Source organism: Orcinus orca, chromosome 21 (assembly GCF_937001465.1).
Source record: "Orcinus orca chromosome 21, mOrcOrc1.1, whole genome shotgun sequence".
NCBI lineage: Eukaryota > Metazoa > Chordata > Mammalia > Artiodactyla > Delphinidae > Orcinus > Orcinus orca.
Genome location: NC_064579.1, coordinates 21,820,536 through 21,837,129, shown reverse-complemented (window position 1 = coordinate 21,837,129; position 16,594 = coordinate 21,820,536). Strand labels below are relative to the sequence as shown.

Below are 16,594 nucleotides of genomic sequence, written 5' to 3'. Positions count from 1 at the left end.
CTTCTCCCTTGTCAGCGGAATTCGTCCAAAGTATCATGTTTTTCAAATAATTAGGTTATAATAGAAAGCTGTTCAGTTGTTAGAACCTGCGTAGCTGCTCAGGTGCTTACCTTGGAAAAGAAGTGGACGGAAATACTGTTTTTTGGCGGGGGGGGTTTAAAGGATAATTTTTTTAAAAATATTTATTTATTTATTTTTGGCTGCGTTGGGTCTTCGTTGCTGCGCGCAGGCTTTCTCTAGTTGAGGCGAGCAGGGGCTACTCTTCGTTTCAGTGCACGGGCTTCTTACTGCGGTGGCTTCTCTTGTTGCGGAGCATGGGTTCTAGGTGTGCGGGCTTCAGTAGTGATGGCACATGGGCCTCCGTAGTTGTGGCTTGCTGGCTCTAGGGTGCAGGCTCAGTAGTTGTGGCGCACGGGCTTAGTTGCTCCGCAGCATGTGGGATCTTCCTGGACCAGGGCTCAAATCCATGTCTCTTGCGTTGGCAGGTGGATTCTTAACCACTGCGCCACCAGGGAAGCCCAATGCTGTGTTTTTAAAATTACAGTGTAGACCATTTGTGTTGATTTTCATTTTTCTTAGGAAATACAGAGGCCCAGGTTTGGGAATAAAGGGTTCTTGACTAATTGTTTTGAGAAAACACATTTGAAATATACCCCAGGAATCTAATTTATAGGGGAATTCAGTCTCCTTTACGGTACTTGGGATATTTTTAGGGGTGAGTGTGTGTGTTTATTTTTAATTTTTAAAATACAGGTTATGCATATACAGTATGATTATATAGTATTGTGTAGTTTGTGGATTTTCTAGGCTTCTGTTTCTCTAGTTACCCTTCTGTTTTAGTGTCCCCAAATAAACATGCATGGGAAGAAAGGAAACTCTGGCCTGTCAGTTTTGCTTCTGATAGGTAATTTTTGTAAGTCTCTGGCGGAAAAGTAAAATATTGGCTGAAATTGGGTCTTTGAACTGTTTGAGGGCTTTGGACTTGCCACATTTATTTGCCCCTGAACCAGGGTCAACATTAAAGTGAGTTATGCTGCTACATTTTCTAATCTGAATAATACACCCTCTAAGAAGCACACACTGTGGATGCCTCTGTGTTCTCGTAAACTGTGCTGTGTCTTAATCTAGGTCCCACAAATGTATAATGATGGGTTCGATTGTATGACTTTGTTTATAAGTAATTTAATTCTTGTGAGATATAGTCTCTGAAGATTTTAATCATGTTTCTCTTTCCATTCATAATCTTGAATAGGCTATATGGTACTTATTTATTACAGATTTGTGATTATTTATGTCTGAATCTAGAAATTCCTTTTTCATAATTGTGGCACTTGAGCTGATAGAGAACCCAAGAGCCAGTATTCCAAGTTTGTCACCTGAGGCTTACAGGTCACATCTACTCAAAGATCATCCTTACTGTGGCTTCCTCTGACTCCTTTTGAAATGTCATTCCACAGAAAGTGAAAGAGCCCACAGGTCAGACACCCTTGTTGCTTCCTCGTCGCCTTAAAATTCTCAACACGACAACCGACACACACCAAGCTCTGGTTCTAGAGATGCTGTTCAAACTTATACTCTAATATTCCTCTCCCTGGTGCTTTTATAATATTGTTCCCAGATGTGCTGTGTGTGGCGTGACCAAGGTAATGTGATGACCACCCTCCATGGAATTACAGTTTCCTCCTAAGACTGTTTATGAGCAGGTGATACCTCATGTTGATAAATTGTGGGTGCATTGAATTCCTAAGCATTTTCCTCTGCCAGACAGTCTCTCCACAGTAAGGTCAGACATGGACCATTTGAAAACTCCAAGGAAGTTTAAGATAACAATCTAGAATCTAGTATTCATTCTTCTTCCAGACTTCTGCATGAGTGTTCTATTTTCTGAACCAAACAAAAGATTCCAGCACTGCACACATGGTGACATAGTTAATGGTGTAACAAAAAGGCACCAAAAGACATTTTTTGATCAGAACTAATTATTTTGAATGATCAGCTATTGGTACTCTAGCACCATCTGTCATTTTGTTTCTGAGCACAGTTCCTATATTATGAGTGGATCTTGGTAAGAATTGATGGCTTACCTTCTTCAAAATGTACTAGCGAAAGTCTCCAGACTATTTGAAATACTATGAATGTCTTAATGTTGGCAGTTTGTCATCGAGTAGGTAAAGAAGTAGCTCAGCAAGAGCTGCCTTTTAGAAAAACAGAAGCATGGTATCTACTGTCCCAGGATGACTGGACAGCCTGCTTTCGTCACGGTCGGCGTGTTATGGATTGCCCTCACCGTGTGGCAGAAGATTACACTAGAAGTGCTGCATAATCATTTTCCCCTTTCCCTCTCATACGTGATGGAACAAAAACAGTATAAGCACTTAAATCTGTTTTGACATCACTTCCTCTCGATCTCATAAATAGGGCAACACTGAAGGGTATCCCACTGGGGGTCCCAGGAAGCAGGCCCTCTGTTGAGCGCCGGGAGACTTAAGGGGCCGTAGAAAAGCCGAACTAAAGAATGGCTTTTTCAAAAATTGAGATATAAGTCACATACCATAGAATTCAACAATTTTAAAGTGGACAGTTCCGTGGTTTTTAGTGTATTCAGAGGCCGTGCAACCATACCCACTAATTCCAGACTGGTTTCATCACCCTAAAAAGAAACCTTATACCCATTGGCGGTCATTTCCCATCCTTCTCCTCCCCCCAGCCCTTGGGCACCACTTGTGTGCTTTCTGTCTCAGTAGATTTGCCTCTTCTGGACATTTCGTGTAAATGGAATCATACGATGTGTGTCCTTTTGTGTCTGGCTTCTTTCACTCAGCATAATGTTTTCGAGGTTCCTCCAGGTTGCAGTATATATCAGTACTCCATTTTTTTGGCTGAATACTATTCCACTGTATGAATATACCATATCCTGTTTATCCATTTATCAGTTAGTGGAAGATTTAGGTTGTTGCACTTTGAAGAATGCCTTTTGAATGATCATTGAGCATCTTCAGGAGTACTATCAGTGACTGCTGATAACTGAGACTAAAATAAAGTGTTGCAGGTTCCTAACCTCTTCCTCTCACCACCTCCCCTCACTCTAAATACCTGCCACCAACAAGGAGTGTTGGAGTACAGACACCAGGAAGGGGTGTTCATTTAGTGCATTATTCCTTTTCCACATATTGTCTTCTCTTTTGTGTCCTCCACCTTACTGTTAGAAACACCTTACTTTAGGTTTCAATGGGGAGAACACTTGGAGGTACTTTGGTGATTAGACAATCAGACTCTTAAAGTGCCTTGTCTATTAGAAGCACAAAGAATCCATTTTCAGATTTAATTAAGTGGACGTAATGACCTATTCTTCTGACCTCCATCCCTTTGTAAGCTTTCAGTTCCTCGTGTAAATCTTGGGAAGTATGTTGATAACTTCCTTTAGACAGGCTGCAAAATTCTCTTGTAACAAGGGGCGTGAACTTCTTCAGAGATCAGATGCGCCTGACAACATCAGCTCTGGGATCGTAATCCTGAAGAATGTATAGTCTCCTCAACAAGCCTGGCAAAGAACCTTAGGAGAAAATACTGTGAAAGGCATTCTTGTCAATGATAGATACACACATCCAGAGTTGCTCTCTGTATACTTGTGTAAATAGTGCATTGTCCTGGGGCATCTTTCCTGGACCTGTGACCACGAGACAGTTCCTTGGGCATTGCTTTATTGTGACATTTTAGGTAGTTCTCTTCCATGTGGCACTGGTATATCTTTCGTCCTTGGGGTGGGTGTCCCTTTTCCTTGTACCTGAGGCACAGATCTGAGGACTAATTTTTACTCCCTGCTTCTTGCCCTAGAGAGGCTACCAGGAACAACTCTGTGATGGGAGAGATTGATCTTTTTGCTCAAAGAGTAGGTGATGCTGCATAAATTATCTTGTTACTTGGCTGCTTACTGTTCACCTGATTAAAAAAAGTTGCCCTCTATTTAAGGGTCAGTTCTGCTCACTCGTATTGACAGGCAGAATTGCTTTTTATCAGACTTCCGTCTACAACCCACGTTGATGAGGCCTATCGGCCACATAGCACGAGTGGAGCTGCTTTCTTCAGCCATAGTCTCAACTCTGTGTTGTTTTTCTGGTACAGTGAGAGTCCTCTGCCCTCTGACTTTATTAGGCTTTTAGGTCATTATCTTCAAATTGCTCTCAGTAAAATTTTGGGGTAGGCTGCATAAGCCACAGAATGCGTCTCATTTAGACTGAGTGAAACCATCCACTTTTATTTTATACATATTTGGGAGTTAAGATGAATGTTTTCTAAAGGAAAGAGTCATTCAGCTCTGCCAGGCTGGAGTGCATTAAAAATAAACAAACAACAACAACAAACCCTTAAAGGTGCTATTTGTAATTCTGCAGTACTTTGTTGTTTTCTCTGAGCGACCATGAGATCTTTTCACAGTAGGACTATAAAGCTAGAAATGTGTCCTTCACGTATACTAAGTTAGTGGGGTTTTTGTTTGTTTTAACATCTTTATTGGAGTGTAATTGCTCTACATTGCTGTGTTAGTTTGTGCTGTATAACAAAGTGAATCAGCTATACGTATACTTATATCCCCATATCCCCTCCCTCTTGCGTCTCCCTCCCACCCTCCATATCCCACCCCTCTAGGTGGTGACAAAGCACCGAGCTGATCTCCCTGTGCTGTGCGGCTGCTTCCCAATAGCTATCTATTTTACATTTGGTAGTGTATACATGTCCATGCCACTCTCTCACTTTGTCCAGTTTACCCTTCCCCCCTCCCCGTGTCCTCAAGTCCATTCTCTACATCTGTGTCTTTATTCCTGTCCTGCCCCTAGGTTCTTCAGAACCTTTTTTTTTTCGTTTTTTTTTTTTTTAGATTCCATTTATGTGTGTTAGCATACGGTATTTGTTTTTCTCTTTCTGACTTACTTCACTCTGTATGACAGACTCTAGGTCCACCCACCTCACTACAAATAACTCAATTTCGTTTCTTTTTATGGCAGGGTAACATTCCACTGTATATATGTGCCACGTCTTCTTTATCCATTTGTCTGTCGATGGGCATTTAGGTTGATTCCATGACCTGGCCATTGTAAATAGTGCTGCAGTGAACATTTTGGTACATGACTCTTTTTGAATTCTGGTTTTCTCAGGGTATATGCCCAGTAGTGGGATTGCTGGGTCGTATGGTAGTTCTATTTGTAGTTTTTTAAGGAACCTCCATACTGTTCTCCATAGTGGCTGTATCAATTTACATTCCCACCAACAGTGCAAGAGGGTTCCCTTTTCTGCACACCCTCTCCAGCATTTAGTGTTTGTAGATTTTTTTTTAAATAAATTTATTTTATTTATTTATTTACTTAGTTTTGGCTGCGTTGGGTCTTGGTTGCTGCGCGCGGGCTTTTCTCTGCTTGCAGTGAGTGGGGGCTACTCTTCGTTGCGGTGCGCGGGCTTCTCATTGCGGTGGCTTCTCTTGTTGTGGAGCACGGGCTCTAGGCGCGCGGGCTTCAGTAGTTGTAGCATGCGGGCTCAGGAGTTGTGGCTCACAGGCTCTAGAGCACAGGCTCAGTAGTTGTGCCACATGGGCTTTGTTGCTGCCGCGGCACGTGGGATCTTCCCGGACTAGGGCTCGAACCCGTGTCCCCTGCATTGGCAGGCGGATTCTTAACCACTGTGCTCCCAGGGAAGCCCTGTTTGTAGATTTTTTGATGATGGCCATTCTGACTGGTATGAGATATTGTAGTTTTGATTTGCATTTCTCTAATGATTGATGATGTTGAGCATCCCTTCATGGGTTTGTTGGCCATCTGTATATCTTCTTTGGAGAAATGTCGATTTAGGTCTTCTGCTCATTTTTGGATAGGGTTGTTTGTTTTTTTGATATTGAGCTGCATGAGCTGCTTGTATATTTTGGAGATTAATTCTTTGTCAGTTACTTCGTTTGCAAATATTTCCTCGCGTTCTGAGGGTTGTCTTTTCGTCTTGTTTATGGTCTCCTTTGCTGTGCAAAAGCTTTTAAGTTTCATTTGGTCCCATTTGTTTATTTTTGTTTTTATTTCCATTTCTCTAGGAGGTGGGTCAAAAAGGATCTTGCTGTGATTTATGTCATGCAGTGTTCTGCCTATGTTTTCCTCTAAGAGTTTTACAGTGTCTAGCCTTACATTTAGGTCTTTAATCCATTTTGAGTTTATTTTTGTGTATGGTGTTAGGGAGTGTTCTAATTTCATTCTTTTACATGTAGCTGTCCAGTTTTCCCAGCACCACTTATTGAGGAGGCTGTCTTTTCTCCACTGTATATTCTTGCCTCCTTTATCAAAGATAAGGTGACCATGTGCGTGGGTTTATCTCTGGACTTTCTTTACTGTTCCATTGATCTATATTTCTGTTTTTATGCCAGTACCATATTGTCTTGATTACTGTTGCTTTGTAGTGTAGTCTGAAGTCAGGAAGCCTGATCCCTCAGCTCCGTTTTTCTTTCTCAGGATTGCTTTAGCTATTCGGGGTCTTTTGTGTTTCCATACAAATTGTGAAATTTTTTGTTCTAGTTCTGTGAAAAATGCCATTGGTAGTTTGATAGGGATTGCATTGAATCTGTAGATTGCTTTGGGTAGTATCGTTGTTTTCATAATGTTGATTTTTCCAATCCAAGAACATGGTATATCTCTCCGTCTGTTTGTATCATCTTTAATTTCTTTTAATCAGTGTCTTGTAGTTTTCTGCATACAGGTCTTCTGTCTCCATTGGTAGGTTTATTCCTAGGTCTTTTATTCTTTTTGTGGCAGTGGTAAATGGGAGTGTTTCCTTAATTTCTCTTTCAGATTTTTCATCATTAGTGTATAGGAATGCAAGAGATTTCTGTGCATTAATTTTGTAACTTGCTACTTTACCACATTCATTGATTAGCTCTAATAGTTTTATGGTAGCACCTTTTGGATTCTCTGTGTACTATCATGTCATCTGCAAACAGTGACAGTTTTTCTTCTTCTCCAATTTGGGTTCCTTTCATTTCTTTTTCTTCTCTGATTGCTGTGGCTAAAACTTCGAAAACTATGTTGAATAATAGTGGTGAGAGTGGGCAACCTTGTCTTGTTCCTGATCTTAGTGGAAATGGTTTCAGTTTTTCACCATTGAGAACAATGTTGGCTGTGGGTTTGTCATATATGGCGTTTATTATGTTGACGTAAGTTCCCTGTATGCCTACTTTCTGGAGGGTGTAGGCATATCATAAATGGGTGTTGAATTTTGTCAAAAGCTTTTTCTGCATCTGTTGAGATGATCATATGGTTTTTATCCTTCAGTTAGTATGGTGTGTCACATTGATTGATTTGCATATATTGAAGAATCCTTGCATTCCCGGGATAAACCCCAGTTGATCATAGTGTATGATCCTTTTAATGTGCTGTTGGATTCTGTTTGCTAGTATTTTGTTGAGGATGTTTGCATCTATGTTCATCAGTGATATTGGCCTGTAGTTTTCTTTTTTTGTGGCATCTTTGTCTGGTTTTGGTATCAGGGTGTTGGTGGCCTTGTAGAATGAGTTTGGGAGTGTTCCTTCCTCTGCTATATTTTGGAAGAGTTTGAGAAGGATGGGTGTTAGCTCTTCTCTAAATGTTTGGTAGAATTCACCTGTGAAGCCATCTGGTCCTGGGCTTTTGTTTGTTGGAAGATTTTTAATCACAGTTTCAATTTCAGTGCTTGTGATTGGTCTGTTTATATTTTCTATTTCTTCCTGGTTCAGCCTCGGAAGGTTGTGCTTTTCTAAGAATTTGTCCATTTCTTCCAGGTTGTCCATTTTATTGGCATAGAGTTGCTTATAGTAATCTCTCATGATCTTTCGTATCTCTGCAGTGTCCGTTGTTACTTCTCCTTTTTCATTTCTAATTCTATTGATTTGAGTCTTCTCCCTTATTTTTTTGATGAGTCTGACTAATGATTTATCAATTTTGTTTATCTTCTCAAAGAACCAACTTTTAGTTTTATTGATCTTTGCTATCGTTTCCTTCATTTCTTTTTCATTTATTTCTGATCTGATCTCTATGATTTCTTTCCTTCTGCTAACTTTGGGGTTTTTTTGTTCTTCTTTCTCTAATTGCTTTAGGTGTAAGGTTAGGTTGTTTATTTGAGATGTTTCTTGTTTCTTGAGGTAGGATTTTATTGCTGTAAACTTCCCTCTTTTGCTTTTGCTGCATCCCACAGGTTTTGGGTCGTTGTGTTTTCATTGTCATTTGTGTCTAGGTTATTTTTGATTTCCTCAGTGATCTCTTGGTTATTGAGTAGTGTATTGTTTAGCCTCCATGTGTTTGTATTTTTTACAGATTTTTTTTCCTGTAATTGATATCTAGTCTCATAGCATTGTGGTCGGAAAAGATACTTGATACAATCTCAATTTTCTTAAATTTACCAAGACTTGATTTGTGACCCAGGATATGATATATCGTGGAGAATGTTCCATGAGCATTTGAGAAGAAAGTGTATTCTGTTGTTTTTATATGGAATGTTCTATAAATATCAATTAAGTCCATCTTGTTGAATGTGTCATTCAAAGCTTGTGTTTCCTCATTTTCATTTTGGTTGATCTGTCCATTGGTGAAAGTGGGGTGTTAAAGTCCCCTACTATGATTGTGTTATTGTTGATTTCCCGTTTTATGGCTGTTAGTATTTGCCTTATGTATTGAGGTGCTCCTTCTTTGTCTCTGGTAATAGTCTTTATTTTAAAGTCTATTTTGTCTGATACGAGAATTGCTACTCCAGCTTTCTTTTGATTTCCGTTTGCATGGAATATCTTTATCCATCCCCTCACTTTCCATCTGTATGTGTCCCTAGGTCTGAAGTGGGTCTCTTGTAGACAGCATATGTATGGGTCTTGTTTTTGTATCCATTCAGCCGGTCTGTGTCTTTTGGTTGGAGCATTTAATCCATTTACATTTAAGGTAATTATCGATATGTATGTTTCTATTCCCGTTTTCTTAATTGTTTTGGGTTTGTTTTCGTAGGCCTTTCCCTTCTCTTGTGTTTCTTGCCTAGAGAAGTTCCCTTAGCATTTGTTGTAGAGCTGGTTTGGTGGTGCTGAATTCTCTTAGCTTTTGCTTGTCTGTAAAGGTTTTAATTTCTCCATCGAATCTGAATGAGATTCTTGCTGGGTAGAGTCATCTTGGTTGTAGGTTTATCACTTTAAATATGTCCTGCCACTCCCTTCTGGCTTGCAGAGTTTCTGCCAAAAGATCAGCTGTTAACCTTATGGGGATTCCCTTGTATGTTATTTGTTGCTTTTCCCTTGCTGCTTTCAGTATTTTTCCTTTGTATTTAATATTTGATAGCTTGATTAATATGTGTCTTGGCGTGTTTCTCCTTGGATTTATCCTTTATGGGACTCTCTGTGCTTCCTGGAGTTGACTGACTATTTCCTTTCCCATATTAGGGAAGTTTTCAATTATAATCTCTTCAAATATTTTCTCAGTCCCTTTCTGTTTCTCTTCTTCTTCTGGGACCCCTGTAATTTGAATGTTGGTGCATTTAGTGTTGTCCCAGAGGTCTCTGAGACTGTCCTCAATTCTTTTCATTCTTTTTTCTTTATTCTGCTCTGCAGTAGTTATTTCCACTATTTTATCTTCCAGGTCACTTATCTGTTCTTCTGCCTCAGTTATTCTGCTATTGATTCCTTCTAGAGAATTTTTAATTTCATTTATTGTGTTTTTCATCATTGTTTGTTTGCTCTTTAGTTCTTCTGGGTCCTTGTTAAACGTTTCTTGTATTTTCTCCATTTTATTTCCAAGATATTGGATCATCTTTACTATCATTACTCTGAATTTTTTTTTCAGGTAGACTGCCTATTTCCTCTTCATTTGTTTGGTCTGGTAGGTTTTTACCTTGCTCCTTCATCTGGTGTGTATTTCTCTGTCTTCTCATTTTGCTTAACGTACTGTGTTTGGGGTCTCCTTTTCACAGGCTGCAGGTTTGTAGTTCCCATTGTTTTTGGTGTCTGCCCCCAGTGGCTAAGGCTGGTTCAATGGGTTGTGTAGGCTTACTGGTGGAGGGGACTGGTGCCTGTGTTCTGGTGGTGAGGCTGGATCTTGTCTTTCTGGTGGGCTGGACCACGTCTGGTGGTGTGTTTTGGGGTGTCTGTGAACTTATTATGATTTTAGGTAGCCTCTCTGCTCATGGGTGGGGTTGGGTTCCTGTCTTTCTAGTTGTTTGGCTTGGGGTGTCCAGCACTGGAACTTGCTGGTCATTGAGTGGAGCTGGGCCTTAGCGTTGAGATGGAGATCTCTGGGAGAGCTCACGCCGATTTATATTACATGGAGCCAGGAGGTCTCTGCTGGTCCAAAGTCCTGAACTCGGCTTTCCCACCTCAGAGGCTCAGGCCTGATAGTTGGCCAGAGCACCAAGACCCTGTCCAGTGCATAGCTTTGGGGAAGTCTGAGATCTTCTCCCAGCGTTCAGTAGGTGTTCTGTCGGAGTTGTTCCACATGTAGATGTATTTTTGATGTATTTGTGGGGAGGAAGGTGATCTTCACGTCTTACTCCTCTGCCATCTTGAAGGTCCTCTCTCTTCACACCTCTTGTTTCTAGAGGATCCACATTTCATCTGGAAAGGACATAAATCTGGCAGTCCTAGCCCTTCCACCTTTTTTCCCTTTGTGCTTAGTCTGTTTCACCTGCTCATAGTGGGCCCCGTGCAGAGGCCTTGCCCCCGGCCCTTCAGACCAGAGTTCCTCAAGAAACGGCTGAACCGACACCTCAGCTCTGGACGTTTTCTGAAGTTCCTCACAGGACACTCAACTCAAGATGGCCTAAATTAGTGGTTTTTAACCCTGTCTGTATGTTAGAATCAACCAGGCTTTAAAACATTACAGTTTGATATCCTGCTGTCCCTTTGAGATACTCCCTTTTCTAGCATCCAAGATGTCACAATGAGGATATGAGAGCTAGACTGGTTTAATATTTTGAATTTTCTGGGTCTTCTAGTAGGAGCAGTGATCAACTCTGCTAAAAAAAGAGGAGCCAGAAATCTGAGTGTCATGTTGATGCAGGATTTTAAAGGGCAGATGGATAGATTCCCACCTGGTGTGGCTGGGGTGGGGGGGTGATGGCCACCATCAAGGAAGGCAGAGCAGTGTTCAGGGTCCAGGTGCATCCATTTGTGAAACTCCACGTCACAGCCATACTAGAGAAAGGACTGTGTGTTCCTTTATTTTGAAGATAAAGCAGGAGTCAAAGTGAATGTTAAGCAAAGGAGCAGTGAAAGGTTTTGCCCCAATGGAACCTCTTGTAAAGAAGTAGGCAGACCGTGGTCCAGGAATCTGCCACATCCAGGGCTGCCTGCATTCTGTAATTCTTCAGTGCATTTGTGAAAAGTACCCTGATGGAGATTGTTTGGTCCTCCATGGAAGATACAGATGCCTAGGCTTCACCCCCAGGAACTTTTATGTAACTGGTCTAGAGTGGATCTTGGGCATCATTTCCCCAGGTGATTATAAAATGCAATTAATACACCGAGAATCTCTTAAACGTCATGTGCTTTCACATGCTGCCAGTCTGAAGTCTCGGCTAGATGTCATGTCATGTGATTCATTATGTTCTGATTCTTTGAAAACTGTTTATTACTGTTTGAGATATATGGTAACTCTGTTGAGGAGAATACTGACTAATCAGGACACCTCATTCTTCTGCCATGATTATTGTAATGAAGAGAGGGCATTTTATCACTGACCTTCCTGAGAGATGTGTTTAACCCGAGGTTTCTCAGCCTTGGCAAAACTGACACGTGGGGCTTGATAGCCCTTTGTTGTGGGAGTTGTTCTGTTAACTGCAGAATGTAAGCGGCATCCCTAGCGCCTGTACCCACTGAATGCCAGTAGCACCCGCACTGCTGTGTCAACCAGAAATGTCTCTGGACGTAGCCACATGTCTTCTGGGGGACAAAATTGTCCTTTCTTAAGAGCCACTGGTTTAACCCCGTGAACAGTTTGGAGGTACTGTACTTATATTAGTTAGGATTAGATTCAGCTGAAAATTATAGAAAACCCACAAAATAATGATGCCTTGTCAAAGTACAGAGGGTTTTTCTTCCTCCTTGCTTAAGGGAAGTCTGCAGTACCCAGTCCAGGGCTGGTGCGGGGCCCCGCCTTCCTCAAGGACCCAGGCTCCCCCTGGCTCACTGCTCTGCCATCCTGTGTTCCGGAGTCCTCCTGGCTCAGGGTGTTCTCTAGGGTGCCATCCGTCATATCCTAATGCCAGGAAGTGGGATGGAGGCAGGGAAACATGGTGGCAAAGGTCCTGTACTGCCTGTCTTTTAAGGATATTTCTGGAAGCTGCTACATGACATTTTTGTTTATATTTCATTGGCCGAAACAATTGAGAAAAAGCAAGTAGTCTCATTCTGGGCACCCTTAGGCTTCGTTAAAAATGGTGGATTCTATTACTGAGGAAGGAAAAAGAATGGGTATGGAAGAGGCAAATAGCTGTTTTTGCTACAGTACTTCGTGTTTTGTAGTTATAGTGAGGCAGGATAGCACTGCTTCCCACACAGGCATTGGAGAAATGGCTGCTTCCCTGGACTGGGCATTTGCCAGGGTTAAAGAGATGCCAAGCAAATGCTCAAGAAAGGAAAACTTTCTTTGTTTTTAAGCTACCATTTGTTGAATATCCAATATGTGTCAAGCACAGTGCTAGGTTCTTTATAATCATCATCTGATTGTTATAACCACCATGTGAAGTAGGTACTGTGATTCTCATTATTTGGTTGAGGAGAGGAAAGCGACTTGCCCCAGATTACAAAGCTAACAAGTAACAGAGCTGGGATTTGAATTCAGGTCTGTCTGACTTCAAACCCCATATGTAAAGCTGGGTAACTTGCTAGCCAGGTGGGCAGAGAACAGCAGTGACACATGGCCCCAGCCTTGTGGGATTTTCTGCAAGTGTGGAGATAACTCTCTACTGTTCGTGAGCCTTTGCAGGCACTAATCCTTATGTGGGGAGCAATACCATCAGAAGTACCATCATCTTTCTCTGCCAGAGAAACAAGTAGTAAGAAAGAAAATCAGAGCAGCCTGTTACTGCCATAATCTCATTTACCACCAGCCCAAATCTTTTTTAGATTTTTCAGTTCTGTATTTGTTTACTTCTGACCCTCATTTAAACAGCAATGTGGAGAATCTAAAAATAGATAGGAGGGCTTCCCTGGTGGCGCAGTGGTTGAGAGTCCGCCTGCCGATGCAGGGGATGCCGGTTCGTGCCCCGGTCCGGGAAGATCTCACATGCCGCGGGGCAACTGAGCCCGTGAGCCATGGCCGCTGAGCCTGCGGTCCGGAGCCTGTGCTCTGCAACGGGAGAGGCCACAACAGTGAGAGGCCCGTGTACCGCAAAAAATATATGTATATAAATAAATAAAATAAAATAAAATAAAAATAGATAGGAAATTCTAATAATGAACGAAAGGTTTAAAATTAAAGAGATTAAGGATTATTTAGTTTGGAGAAGAGAAGGGGAACCTTTTATCTAGCACGTACTGAGATTGGTATGGTGTTTTTCAGTTTTACCATACTAAAGCAAGAGGCAATGGGCATAATGAATGGCTTAACTTAAGAGATCATGACTAGCAATGGGTTACTGAGGGGTTGCGTAGTATTTTTTCTTTCGATATCATAAGGGGGTGGATTTTCAACTCTGAATCAGTTTAGGTGCATTTGCACATGAGGATAATATTAAAAGTATTAAAATTCTTAAAATTGCATGCTTCTGTGTAGAAGAATTTAAATTAGTTGAATGTGCAGTGTTTTGAACAGTGATTCTGAAAATGTGAATCTTGCAGTAAAATAGGATTACATTGTAGAGGAACAAGAAAAAAGAAATCAAGCATACCTAAGACAACCTGCTGCAGCGTGTAAGAAATCACTGAGCGCGTGTGAAATGCTGAGGAAGGCTCGTGTGGGTGGACGGGGAGATGGAAATTCGTAAGTGTAAAACAGAAGCCTGGCAAATTTTTATGAAAAGAATAAATGAATATAAATTTAGTTTAAAAAAAACACATTATAATGTGAGGCTGCCTATGAAAAGTGTTCTGAAATATCTTTCAGCTTTATGAAAAATAAAAGTACATTGACTTTAGAATATAACTGCTGCTAGTGCCTGAGAAATAGCAGAGGGCACAGAGGGGTGGGAGTTAAACATACCTGAGAACACAAATTATTTTCATTTAGGAGGAAAGACAATTAAGTGTTGGAAGCAATGTAAAATTTGATATGAGAAGGGGAATCTTGGTATGAAGAAGTTTATGATGTCTCTGAAATTAAAGAATACATTATGTGCTTGTGTTTGGAACAGCACTGGTGCCGTGTTAGGTGTGGGTAGAGTGTTACCTGCTTTCTGAACGACATTTAGGACCACAGGTCAGTTCATGTAAAGCACTTGGCCCAGGACCTGCATGTTCCTAATTGTTAGCTGACACTATTATTGTTACTGTTTATGATCATTAGACTAAGGATCACAAATAGATTTAGTTTCTTTGGGAAGACTGGGCGGTTCCTAATGGCCCACTGGGATGCAGTGTTTCATCTTGGGGTTTGAGGAGGCCTAATGAATAGCAGTGGTCCTCTCTCCATCCTGAAGGCTGACCCATCTTAGGGCCAAGAAATAAGGCAAATGAAGACCACAGTGTCACTCTTATTACTGGAGATCCTGGACAATGTAGTTTATATATGCAGGCAGTGCGCTCTCTAAAACTGAGTTTCACGATTAGACATTCTTTCCCACCTGTCACTGCTGGGTCGGAATCCCTCTCCTTGTCCCCGCTGCTCCCTCCTTCCGTCTCCCTGGTAGGTGCAGTCTGCTTGCTGGCTGCCCTTTGGAGGCAGAGAACACACGCCCTTAAGAGGAAGGGGAACAGAAGGGCTGTGCTTCACAGGCCCAGTTCCTCCTCTGCGATCAGATTAAAAGCTTATTCCTCTCTGGGGAGGAGAGGAGAGGAATGAGTGAGAGGTGGAGGGAGGCCAGAGATGGTGCTTCTTGGACTTAAAACATGAAGAGTTGAGGGAGGGGGGAGGTCAATAGGTACTGCTTGTTTATTTAAAAAACAAAGACAAAAATTGTGCTGAGTGCCTCCTCAACAGAAAAGAACTTTATGGTTCACAAGTAGAGAAGGCTGGAGACTTCCCTGGCGGTCCAGTGGGTAAGTTTCCGCGCTCCCAATGCAGGGGGCCCGGATTAGATCCCTGCTCGGGGAACTAGATCCCACATGCGTGCTGCAACTAAGAATTTGCATGCCTCAGCTAAGGAGCCCGCATGCCTCACCTGTGAGCCCGCATGCCGCAACTGTGAGCCTGCGTGCCTCAACAAAGATCCCGTGTGCTGCAACTAAGACCTGGTGCAGCCAAAAAAAAAGGTAATGAAGGCTGATGGAAGGGTGGTAGTGAAGGGTGGAGGAATGGATGTAAATAACCTCGAACATAGGTAATAGTAAAATGAATGAAATTATTAGGAAGCGATGAGTTCTGTTTTTGTTCTTTTTTTTTGTGGTACGCGGGCCTCTCACTGTTGTGGCCTCTCCCCTTGTGGAGCACAGGTTCCGGACGCGCAGGCTCAGCGGCCATGGCTCACGGTCCCAGCCGCTCTGTGGCATGTGGGATCCTCCCGGACTGGGGCATGAACCCGTGTCCCCTGCATGGGCAGGCGGACTCTCAACCACTGTGCCACCAGGGAAGCCCAACGATGAGTTTTGAGTACTTTTACTTTTAAAAAAACAGTAGGTTTGTGTAATTTAATTTTAATAATGATGGGTTTAATTGCTGAAATGCAACAGCCAGCTCTCCTGAGCCGGCATAGGCCTCGCAGGCTGACTTCAGCCCAGCACTGAGTAGCAGCAACGTGTGCTCTGTCTTGCGATTCCCCAGCGCTTGACAGAAATGCAGCTCTTCTAGAGGCCGAGGAGCATTCGCAGCACAAGAGGTCAACCTGTAGTGACCGGTCCAGCACCAAGGCAGACCCTGGCCACGAACACAGGCTCAAAGGTCCAGCAGGCCTGGATTTCACAGACCTGGTTTGCACTGTGGCTTCACTGCTTGCGGAGTGCATGGTCTGAGGCAAGTCATTTACACTCTGAGCCTCAGTTTTAACTGTGAAACAGAGAAAATAGCTCCTACTTCATAGGGTTGTTGTGATAATTAAATGAGATGATGCATGTAATGTGGGACATCCAGGCTCCCAGTAAGAGCTGAAAAAAGTTCCAGCTGTCAGGAGCAGGCTAGAACACGCTCAGGCCCCGACTTGAGCGGGGTTAATGGGTGAGCCGAGATGACAATATCTTCTTTCAGAAAAACTTTGTTCAAAATGTATAAGAAGGGCTTCCCAGGTGGCGGCGCAGTGGTTGAGAGTCCGCCTGCCGATGCAGGGGACACGGGTTCGTGCCCCGGTCTGGGAGGATCCCACATGCCGTGGAGCGGCTGGGCCCGTAAGCCATGGCCACTGAGCCTGTGCGTCCAGAGCCTGTGCTTCACAACGGGAGAGGCCACAACAGTGAGAGGCCCGCGTACCGCAAAAAAAACAAAAGAAAATGTGTAAGAAGTCATTAGGACACTTTAGATATGGAGCTTAAAACTAGGCA

General features: G+C 42.4%; 1 protein-coding gene across 12 annotated transcripts in view; it reads left to right on the top strand.

The window, feature by feature from the left end:
- Nucleotides 1-16,594, top strand: part of SNX25 (sorting nexin 25) — a 110,413-nt gene that overhangs the window by 36,216 nt on the left and 57,603 nt on the right. The gene's annotated exons all lie outside the window — the stretch shown is intronic.